Genomic DNA, 12301 nt, shown 5'->3' with positions numbered 1-12301 from the left:
AGAGGCTTCAGAAGTTCAAAGAGATTTGAACGAGGAGAATCTTCTAGTGACAGAAGATCTGACAAGAAGAAGGCTGTCTGCTATGAGTGCAATGAGCCTGGACACTTCAAGAATGAATGTCCAAAACTTCAGAAGGAGAATCCCAAGAAGAAGTTTCATAAGAAGAAAGGTCTTATGGCAACATGGGATGATTCTGAATCAGAATCAGACTCTGAAGGAGAGCAAGCCAACTTCGCGCTGATGGCTATAGAAGATGATGGATCAGAATCTACATCAGAATCAGATTCTGAAGAGGTATTTTCTGAACTATCTAGAGAAGAGTTAGTTTCCAGTTTAACAGAACTTCTGGAACTCAAGGTTCATCTTAGTATCAAATACAAAAAGCTGAAGAAGTAGTTTGAATTTGAGACTAAGAAGCTGGAAGTGGAAAATTCTGAACCGAAGGAAAAAGTTTTAAATCTATCCAAAGATAGTGGATCTCCTTCTGAAACAGAAAAATCCATTCCGAGTCTCAATCATATTCTGAAAGAACATGACTCGAGCTTCAGAAAGTTCTTATCTAGAAGTATTGGCAGAAGTCATCTTGCTTCTATGATATATGGAGTTTCTGGAAACAGAAGGTTTGGTTTTGGCTATGAGGGTGATACCTCACATAAATTTGAACCTATTGATGATCTGAAGATCACATACAAGCCATTGTATGATCAGTTCAAATATGGCCATGCACATGATATTAGGCTCACTTCACATGCACAGAGTTTTAACACTGTTCACACCAAGAAGCATGTGACACATCCTAAGAAATGTCATGCTGACAAACCTAAAGAATATCATGCTGTTTCTCCTGTTAAATATTATGCTAAACCCAAGTTCAATCAGAACTTGAGGAAAACTAACAAGAAAGGACCCAAGAAATTGTGGGTACCTAAGGAAAAGATTATTCCTATTGCAGATATCCTTGGCTGCAAAGAAGACAAAACACAACATGTCATGGTACCTGGACTCTGGATGCTCGCGACACATGATAGGAAGAAGGTCTACATTCCAAGACCTGGTGCTTAAACCAGGTGGAGAAGTCAAGTTTGGAGGAGATCAGAAGGGCAAAATCATTGGCTCTGGAACCATAAGTCTTGGTAACTCTCCTTCCATAACTAATGTACTTCTTGTAGAAGGATTAACGCATAACTTATTGTCCATAAGTCAATTAAGTGACAATGGTTATGATATAATCTTCAATCAAAAGTCTTGCAAGGCTGTAAGTTAGAAGGATGGCTCAATCCTATTTACAGGCAAGAGAAAGAACAACATTTATAAGATTGATCTTTCAGATCTTGAGAAGCAGAAGGTGACATGCCTTATGTCTGTTTCTGAGGAGCAATGGGTCTGGCACAGAAGATTAGGACATGCTAGTTTGAGAAAGATTTCTTAGATTAACAAACTAAATCTGGTCAGAGGACTCCCAAATCTGAAATTCAAATCAGATGCTCTTTGTGAAGCATGTCAGAAGGGCAAGTTCTCCAAACCTGCATTCAAGTCTAAGAATGTTGTGTCTACCTCAAGGCCGTTAAAACTCTTGCACATTGATCTGTTTGGCCCAGTAGAAACAGCATCTGTCAGAGGGAAGAAATATGGATTAGTCATCGTTGATGATTATAGCCGCTGGACATGGGTAAAGTTCTTAAAACACAAGGATGAGTCTCATTCAGTGTTCTTTGAATTCTGCACTCAGATCCAATCTAAGAAAGAGTGCAAAATCATAAAGGTTAGAAATGATCATGGTGGTGAATTTGAGAACAAATTCTTTGAGGAGTTCTTCAAAGAAAATGGCATTGCCCATGACTTCTCTTGTCCTAGAACTCCACAGCAAAATGGAGTTGTAGAGCGAAAGAATAGGACTCAACAAGAAATGGCCAGAACCATGATCAATGAAACCAATATGGCTAAGCATTTCTGGGCAGAAGCAATAAACACTGCATGTTACATTCAGAATAGAATCTCTATCAGACCTATTCTAAATAAGACTCCTTATGAATTGTGGAAGAACAGAAAGCCCAACATTTCATATTTCCATCCTTTTGGATGTGTATGTTTTATTCTGAATACTAAAGATCATCTTGGTAAGTTTGATTCTAAAGCACAAAAGTGTTTCCTTCTTGGATATTCTGAACGCTCAAAAGGCTACAGAGTATACAATACTGAAACATTGGTTGTAGAAGAATCAATCAATATCAGGTTTGATGATAAGCTTGGTCTTGAAAAGCCAAAGCAGGTTGAGAATTTTGCAGATTTTGATATTGATATATCAGAAGCTGTAGAACCAAGAAGCAAAGCTGCAGAAGCTGGCAGTCTCAGAAGCAATGGATCAGAAGATCAAGTTGCTGCATCTTTAGAGAATCTCAGGATTTCTGAAGAGCCAACAGTCAGAAGATCACCCAGACTTGCATCAGCTCATTCAGAAGATGTGATTCTTGGGAAGAAAGATGATCCTATCAGAACAAGATCATTTCTAAAGAATGACTATCAGAAGCAGTGATCAGAATCAGAAGATGTACAGTCTTCTCAAAACAACACAGCTGTCATCTATGAGTATCTGAAAATGAACGCGTGTCCGTACGGTCAGTACAAAGCGTGCAGTTGAAAAGACGCCGACCTAGGTAACTGTGTTAAATCATTTCATTTACCATGTTCTCTCTCCTAATGTCATTTCTCATTAAATGCATAATGATGTTTTTTTTAATCAATTTCTTTCAAAACAGTTTTCTTTCTTTATTTTAATTTCTTTTTCTTTCAAATCGTTTAAATAACCCGCTTCATCTTCATTTCTTCTTTTCCCTCTTTTTACTTCTCTCTCTCTCTTTGCATTCATTGTCATCTTTGTTTGCTCTCTCTCTCTCTCTCATTATCTGCATTTCGCATAAACCCTAGTTTATTCATCTTCAACCTAGCATTCACCATGAATCCGTCTTCAAGTTCCTCTCAACAAGCATTCAACAGACAAGAGGTTACTCCACTGAAAACTTGCTCCATTCCTCCATCAGAAATGGATGTGCTGTGTGAGTCTCCGGTGGACTTTGAAAACTTGGGTGCATATGGTTTCAGATTTGATGCTAAGACTATGGAACAAGGATGGTCGAACTACTTGAAGAGATTGGTTGGACCAATATATCCGGCCCTTGTGAAAGATTTCTGGGCATATGCAACCGTTACTCCAACCGCTATTCTCTCCTTCGTGTTAGGGCATGAAGTTGTAATAACTGAAGACTTAATCAGAAAGCTGTACAACCTTGAAGATAAAGAGGGTGTTACTGGTCCTATTGCTGGAAGGGTTAGTTGGTCCCAGATTGAGAGACGAATCTCTTGTGTCACCGGGCTTGAGGCTAACTTTACTGGTACTTTAAAGCCTTTCTATCAGGTTTGGGCTGCGATCATTATGGGATCTCTTCACCATAGAAGAAAGTCATTCTCCTCCACCTTCATCAATCCTGACCAGAAGTACACTCTCTTCTGCATCGGGCAAAGGATTGAACTCAACATCTCCAACATTCTCTTTGAAAATCTGAAGTTGGCTGTTGAAGAATCACGGGATGAAGAGCGTGTGAAGTATCCTCATCTTCAAAGGAATACTATTCCTTTCAGCAGAATGATCTCAGATATTCTGATTGAAAGTGATCTGATGAACTCTCTGAAGACTTGTGGGTCGTCTGACTTCTTTAGAGTCATCCAAGGTGTTATCTTCAATGGTCTTGACTTGGTGAGAATGGAACTGGTCCCGGAGATAGTTTCCGTTCCTTCTGGTTTCTCTGATGGTCCTTTCAGAAGAATTCCTGTTGAAGGCTTCTCAACCTTGTTTCAAGCTGAACTGGTCAAGGCTGTTAAATTCTATTTGGAGGCTTCCGTGAGAAATTCATCGTCTATTGATCCTGCATGGATTCGTGGAAGAGTGCTTCCTTCTCAAGCTGATCTCAAGAAGGAGGATAAGAAGAAGCGAGAGAAAAGGCTAAAGAGAAAGGCTGCAGAAGAAGCTGTCAAAACAAGGCAGAAGGTCACTTATGACCCTCTTAAGGTTGATTCCTTTGAAGCAATCAGAACAGGTAACTTCTCCAGGCAAGTGTACCAACCTCCACCTATCCAACCTTCCCCTTCTGAACCTCAAAATATCCTTATCTCTACAAATATTCCTCAATCACCTCCTCCTGCACAAACTCCTACCCCCATATCACCTTTACCAAATAGCTTGCAAACACCATCATCTTCTCAAGTTCTCAACCCTACCCCCTTAACTACCATCCTTTCCACACCTACAGATATACCTTCCTCATCAACCTCTTTCACTGATATTCCCTCTTCCTCAACCACTGCATCTTCACCTTCTCTATCCCATCCCTTACCTACCAGAAAATCCAACCCTTACTGCCTTCTCTACCCTGACTACAAATTCACCTTCAACCCACCTGAACCTGAACCCCATATCTACCTGGAGCTGTTCAGACATGAGGTGATTAGCAGTCTAGACCTTCTGAAGGATGCCTTTCTAAATGGTCTGGATGATGTTTCTACAAGAAATCTCTGGAGAAGCTTTCGCCAGGATTTTCAAGTAGGAGCAATGGGAGTACAGAAGAGACTAGTGGCTGCTGCCCCTGGTTACCCTGGTTACCTTCTAGAGGGTGATAATGGTATATACTACCATCCTCTCAGAAATTGTGTTGCTGTTGAGGAGAAGCAGTTTGTGGACGAATTGGAAGAAGCAAGACTTGCTGCTGCAATGGAAGCTAACCCTTGCAGGGAAATTGTGGTCTGGAAATCTCAATATCCTGTTCTGCTCGGAGACTTCAAGACTCTCTTTGACTTTCTGAGGGAAAACCCTTCTAAGAAAGACCCAAGCTTGGTCATTCCAGAAGTTGTTGACCCACCAGAAGTTGAAGGTCCTTCTGCCCCTAGGAATCTAGCTGCCATTCTTCAGGCACTTGAGAATGGAGATTCTGAGATTCCGGCTGCAGAATATGAAGATGCTTCTATGCAAGAAGCAGATGTAGAAGATCATGCTGCTGAAACAGTTCCTGTTAAGGAAAACCCTGCAAATGATCTATCAATGGAAGCTACAGATCACAATGCCATCCCTGTGGATAGAAGCTGTGAAGCTTCTTCTGATGAACCTTCCAGTCTTGCAAGGACTCTGGAAGTTATTCAGAAGAACCAGGATGAGCAAAGCTCAGTCAATGCTGAGTTTAGAGCTTTCATGGAGAGGCAGAATGAGCACAACAATGGGGTTCAAGATATGCTGGCCAAGATCTTGTCGAAGCTAGGGTCATCTTAGATTGAGTCTTAGTTGTTTTGTTTTCGTTTTTTTGCTTTGCTGCATCTGCTTTGTGCATCTTCTCTTGCTTATCCTCTTGTACTTATGTACTTCTGTCTTCTTGAGCCTAAATGAAAGTTATCTTTTTCTTCCATCTGTTTCCTTTTGTTTTACATCTGCATCTTTTATGTTTTTGATGTTATGACAAAAAGGGGGAGAAAAATGTGATAAATGATCTGATTAATATTATCAGTTACCGGGTAAAAAGGCCCCACATTTCTAACAGAACTTGCAAAGTTCTATGGTTTTTAAGTGTTGACTTGCAAGAATTGAAGATCTCTTCAAGGAGAAGCAATTCTAAAGAATCAAGCTCTTGGATTCTTGAAGCAAGCTGAGTGCTATGAAGCTTCAGAATCAGAAGCAAAAAGCAAGAAGGAAGAATGTTCAGATATTCTGATGATAGAATATGTTCTGAAACATTATGTCCATTTGTTCTGATACATATTATGTGGCTCTGATACATATTATATGTTCTAACTCATTCATGCTGACTTTTGTCGTTTAACGTTGTTCTGTAACATTTCAGGATATAGAGATGCTCTGATGATGCTCTGGTACATTCAACAATGTTCTGATACAATCTAGCATGAAGTGATGTAAGAAGAAATTCAAGCTCTGAAGCTGTCCTGATGGAAGCAAGAATCAGAAGCTGTGAATGTTCTGAAGATCAAAGAAATTCAAGTTCTGAAGCTGTCTGATGGAAGCAAGAATTAGAAGCTGTTAATGTTCTGAGGATCTAAAGAAATTCAAAGTTCTGAAGTTGTCCGATGGAAGCAAGAATCAGAAGCTGTTAATGTTCTGAGGATCTAAAGAAATTCAAAGTTCTGAAGCTGTCCTATGGAAGCAAGAATCAGAAGCCATGAATGTTCTGAAGATCAAGCACTGTGAACGTCTCTACTGAAATACTCAGGGAAGTCTTTTATTATTAAAATTCTTCTAGTATTAATTTCAGGGGGAGATTATTCATCTCAGGGGGGGATTGTAAATCTCAGGGGGAGACATATTCACATGCTTATGCTTTAGCTGTGTAATTGTCTTTAGCCGTCTGCTCTTTCTGATCGCAAATTCATATCATTTATATATGTTTTTGTCATCATCAAAAAGGGGGAGATTGTTAGAACAAGATTTGTTCTGATCAATATTCTTAGTTTTGATGATAACAAGGATATGAATTTTGTATGAGATAATGTGGTACTCTAATACACTGCAATTTCCCTTTCAGGAAATATATATAAAGAGTATGCATAAATCAGCGCTCAGAAGCTTTGACTCAGAAGGTTCAGCATGCAACATCAGAACATGGTCTGGCAAGACATCAAAAGATGGTCAAGCAGAATCAGAACATGGGTCTATGGAAGCATCAGAAGAACTTGAGATCAGAAGCAGAAGCACTGAAGTTCTCATGGTATCACGCTCAGAAGCACTTCAAGGTCAGAAGACAAGAAGATGCTCTGCACCAAGCTGTTTGACTCTGATGATATTCAAACATCGTATACACAAACATCAGATCAGAAGCAAGTACAAGATGGCAGGCTACGCTGACTGACAAAAGGAACGTTAGAAGCTATTAAAGGCAACGTCAGTAGACACAGCGTAAACAAGGCTCGAGGTAGTTGACAAAAGAGTGAAACATTAAATGCAATGCTGTACAGAATACGCAAAGCATTAAATGCTCCCAACGGTCATCTTCTCAAGTGCCTATAAATATGAAGTTCTGATGAGAAGCAAGGCTACCGAATCTGCTGATAATTAACTTGCTGAAACGCTGTTCAAATCAAAGCTCTCAAACTTCATCTTCATCAAAGCTCACTACATTGCTGTTGTAATATATTAGTGAGATTAAGCTTAAACTTTAAGAGAAATATCACTGTTGTGATTATAGCTTTTCAGAAGAATTGTAATACTCTTAGAATTGATTACATTAATTTGTAAGTAACTAGAGTGATCAAGTGTGATCAGGATACTCTAGGAAGTCTTAGCTTGTGTCTAAGCAGTTGTAACTAGAGTGATCACGTGGTGGTCAGGATACTCTAGAAAGTCTTAGCTTGTGTCTAAGCAATTGTTCCTGGAGTGATCAGGTTGTGATCAGGATACTCTAGAAGACTTAGTCGCGGACTAAGTGGAAAACCATTGTAATCTGTTGAGATTAGTGGATTAAATCCTCGGGTGAGGTAAATCACTCCAAGGGGGTGGACTGGAGTAGTTTAGTTAACAACGAACCAGGATAAAAATAACTGTGCAATCTGTTTTTATCGTTCAAGTTTTTAAACTACACTTATTCAAACCCCCCCTTTCTAAGTGTTTTTCTATCCTTCACTTGTATCACTATTTTTCAACTTTATTTTAAAGCTTTTAGATAGTTGGTTTAGTTGATAGAAACCAAGAGCCTATCCTAACAATAGTATATAACTTTGATCCTTAAACACATAAAACACACAGATCAACTTCTCTTTTGGCATCAACAATTCCTAAAATTCTAATAATCCAATTCATTCAAGTTAAAAGAAGAAACAATGACAGTCCACAACACCAAGATTATTTCAGTTACAAAAATTTAAGTAATAAAATGAGTGAACAAAGAGAATACATATTAGTGAAGAACATAGAAATGTGAACCAAATGTAGGAGGGAGACATTGATAAGAATAAAGGAATTATACAGTTTGTTCAAGCCATAGATTATTATGCTTTGACAGGATTTAGGATTGGCATGACAAACTTAAAAGTAAGAACAATCTAAAATTAACAAAAGATAACACATCACAATATGTTCATTCCAGAAAGAATAAAACTACCTTTAAGATCATTGTTTTCTGCATTAGACAATGGGACACCTCCATGATGTAGTCGGCTTTTCTCATTTCCAACCTCATTTTCAGTACCTCGTTCAATAGTCTCAATGTTGTTGCTTGGACTACTACTCTTCATAGCTCTTTTCCCTAATCATGCAAATAATTCAGACCTTAATGTTGCTTCAAGAAGCAAAGACCTCTGAGCTTTAAGATAAGATTTGTGTGCATTTCTCTCTTCAATTTCACAATTATGTCTGTGCTAGAGAATTCTTAAAGAATGACACAAGGGACTGAAATAGTACACAAAATAAGATTAAGTTACATACTGGCTTATAAAAGAATGACACTTGCTTATATAAACCATCCACGATAACTATTTCTACATACTTTTCAGAAGGTTTCTTCACACTTTGACTTTGGTTGACATGCTCTATATTTTCATGTCGAATAGAGACCTGAAATAGTACACAAAATAAGCTTAAGTTACATACTGGCTTATAAAAGAATGACACTTACTTATCTTATTAAGTTACAGAAAGTACTTCAAAAGTATTTCTTTCTTTACTTTTTTGTGGTATAATTTCCTTATACTTGGGCGATAGCCTTTCTCTAAGCCTCCAAAAACAAATCCCTTCATTGCTGTGACTGCACTTGGGGAATTTGTAGGGAACTCATCTGTCTAAACTGAGTGTTAGATTGAGGATGGAAATTTGACATTGCAGCCAACTGCTGCTGCCTAAACAGTATTTGAGGATGTCTGGAATTGATAAAGGTATTACCATCACTTGGTAAATCTGATGTGTTTTCAATCTTGACTTGAACCAATGGTCCTTCCTTATTAACATCCATAGCAGGGCGGGGATTAGATTGGAGGTTTCTCACTCTCTCTAACTGCAGCTGGTGTTGTTGCTGAAAAGTTAAACTGTGAGAATTAATCATCTGCTGCATCTGTCTCTGCATTTGAACCTGCGCATTAACAAAATATTTAGTAACACTACATCACAAAAATCATGAATAAATAACCCCTGTCTCCATCCGCTACAAAAATTATGATTATACTTGGGCACAGGGTAATTTTGATTATACTTGGGCACAGGGTAATTTTGTTATGAAAAAGTATCGGGTGCATTAAGAAATTATAAAGAATCCTAAATAGAGAAGCATTGTATTTATAGACTTCTTCCCATCACAGAATTTTGAAAACTGTAATGATGAGGCTGATGTTTAGAATTTTTCTGTTACTCACAAAAATACAAAGATAATGTGTAGAGTGAAAGTTAAAAATAGACCAACTCAAAATAAGTTTTTCCAATAAAATAACAAGTCAAAAGTAATATGAAAACTCACGAGTATAATCAAATATATACACAATTTGTAGTTATTAATGGTTGAAAAGACATGGTAGATAGAGTAGACTAAACACAACCAATATAGTATGACAAGCGGTAGATGCCCAATCTTGTAACTATACTACAGCTTGTTCCCAACAACAACATGTTGTGCTAACCTGATAGTATTACAAAAGAACCCAATTCTGGTGGTAAGTGGGTACCAACAAATGAGTTGGTTACATATACAGGTTTAAGTTAACAATGATATTCTAAGCCACTTATCATCTACTCTTAACTTTATTGCATATCAATTGAAAACCTTTTTCAAAGCCCATTATTAATGTATTCTATGATAACTATTTAAACTAAATAATTGAACAAGATTCACATGTGAATAAATTCTAGACAAATTTTCTTAAATATTTGAATGGTCTGAATATCAAAAGTTCCTAAGAACTTGCACGTAAATAATTTTTCATGTAATTGAGTTTGGAGCTTAAACTTCTAACACTTTTCTTCATTCTTTCTATTTACATATCAAACAGTTTAACTTTTCTGAAGAATTCAAAATGATAAAAGTGGGGGAAGATTAACTATGGTAGATTAGCAAGTAACAAAATATCAGTCATCAAAACAACATCAAAACCCTGACATTCAAAAACCCTAAATATCAATCATTATCTTCCCAATTTTACAAACCCTTCAGAAAATCCAAACATAAAACCCTAAGCTATCATCATTTTTCCTAAAACATCAAACCCTTTAGAAAATAGCGAGAGAAGAAGAGAGATTAGAGAGCTTAAAATGTGAAAACAAAATCAGAAGGATCTCACCATTTCAAGCTGATCTGCAATCTGCTCTTTGAACATCATCATCACCAAATCGCAACACACTCTCAGATTCTGAACAGCAACACTTTCATTATCATTAAAACGTGTTCATCATGGTTCGTCTTCAACGAACCCAGCAACACAACAACATTCAACAACACAACTTTCATCATCAAATCGAACAAAGATTCAACGACAAGGTTCAACACCAACATCACCAAACCCGTCGCGAGCTCGCCATCAGAGAAAGAGAGATTGGAGAAGAAGAATGTCTCAACAGAGGGAGCTGGCGGACCTTTCGCCAGAAACAGAAGAAGATGGTAGCCGTTGATGAATCGGATGGATGAAGGTTACGCCGTCGCTGTTTGAAGAAGGAGAAAGAGATTTGTTTCAACATCCCAGTGGCCTCACACGAACCCTAGTCCCTCTTTTGTTTAATGTTCCTTTTATTTATTTATTTATGTTAATCTGATTAATAATATTAATAATAAATTATGTTTGTAATGGGGGTTTTACCAGTGCTTTTTAAAAGCGCTTTGAAATGGGGGACTTTACCAGCGCTTTTTCAAAAGCGCTTTGAAAAGGGGGGTCTTTACCAGCGCTTTTTCAAAAGCGCTTTCGCAAGGGGACCTTTACCAGTGCTTTTTTTAAGCTCTTTCTAATGTTCCCATACAACAGCGCTTTTTTTCCTTGTTTTTTAGATTTGTTTTTAGTGAAACCTATAGCACCGCTTTTGCCTAAAAGTGCTTTCGTAGCTGCGCTAGCAAAACTCAAATTTGGCGTAGTGTATGATTTTATATGGTATTGATGTCGAATGATGGCTGAAATTGCGATAATATGTGCCTAATTGATGTTTAGATCGAGTTTTGGGTGAGGGATGTTGGGTTTCACAGGTCTGTCAGAGAGGTGAAATTCTGCAAAATCGCACGTCCGCTGAGCGGCCTCAAGCTCACGGGTCAAGTTACTGTGCATAGAGAATAATCTATGCACCATGCATAGAATAATCTCTGCCCTTGGATCAACATTTTAATCTAAAGGTGAATATTAGGCATATATAACATTTTCTAAAAAGGAAACCTAATCTCATTCTCTCGCTCTCACGATTTTGGGGCTTCGGATTCTCTCTCGCCGCCACCACCATCATCGCACTCTCTCTCTCGCCGCCACCACCAGCATCGCACTCACTCTCTCTCGCCGCCACCCCCAGCATCGCACTCTCTCTCTATCGCCGCCGCCACCAGCATCGCACTCTCTCTCTCTCGCCGCCAACACCACCATCGCACTCTCTCTCTCGCCGACACCACCACCATCGCACTCTCTCTCTCTCTCTCTCTCTCTCGCTGCCACCACCATCGCAGCACCTTCAACATCATCATCTAGGTAAGATTAAATCTTTCTTCCGATTAGGTCGCGATTTTGTTTCAATTTGTGTTTTAGTTACTACGATTAGGTCAGATTAGGTCACGATTTTGCTATATTTGAGTAATATGTATGAAATAGAGTAATATGTATTGAGTAATGAGTGGTCTACTATGAGCACTATATGTCACTTGCTGAGTTATTACTAGACTGATTTGAGTAATATGTATGAAATAGAGTAATATGTATTGAGTAATGAGTGCTCTACTATGAGCACTATATGTCACTTGCTGAGTTATTGATAGACTGATTTGAGTAATATGTATGAAATAGAGTAATATGTATTGAGTAATGAGTGGTCTACTATGAACTAGACAATTTACAAACACGGTGACAAGTTATATTCCAAGGAGTATATGCTTCTGTGGAGGAAGTTCTAAAACTCCAGTCTTCATTATTCACTTGTCTTCTTTGTTAGTGATGTTAGATTTTATTTTGTACCTCTGTGGAATTTGTTTATATCAATTATCTAAAAACTATAGTTGCATGTAATTTTTAATATTGGAGGAAAGAAATCAGCTAACTGCTGTAATAACTACTTACTTGAAAAAGAACCTTTTGGTTTTCTTTCTATAGT

The sequence above is a fragment of the Vicia villosa genome, unplaced genomic scaffold (assembly GCF_029867415.1).
Source record: "Vicia villosa cultivar HV-30 ecotype Madison, WI unplaced genomic scaffold, Vvil1.0 ctg.000892F_1_1, whole genome shotgun sequence".
Taxonomy (NCBI): domain Eukaryota; kingdom Viridiplantae; phylum Streptophyta; class Magnoliopsida; order Fabales; family Fabaceae; genus Vicia; species Vicia villosa.
Note: the sequence above shows the minus strand (reverse complement) of the source record.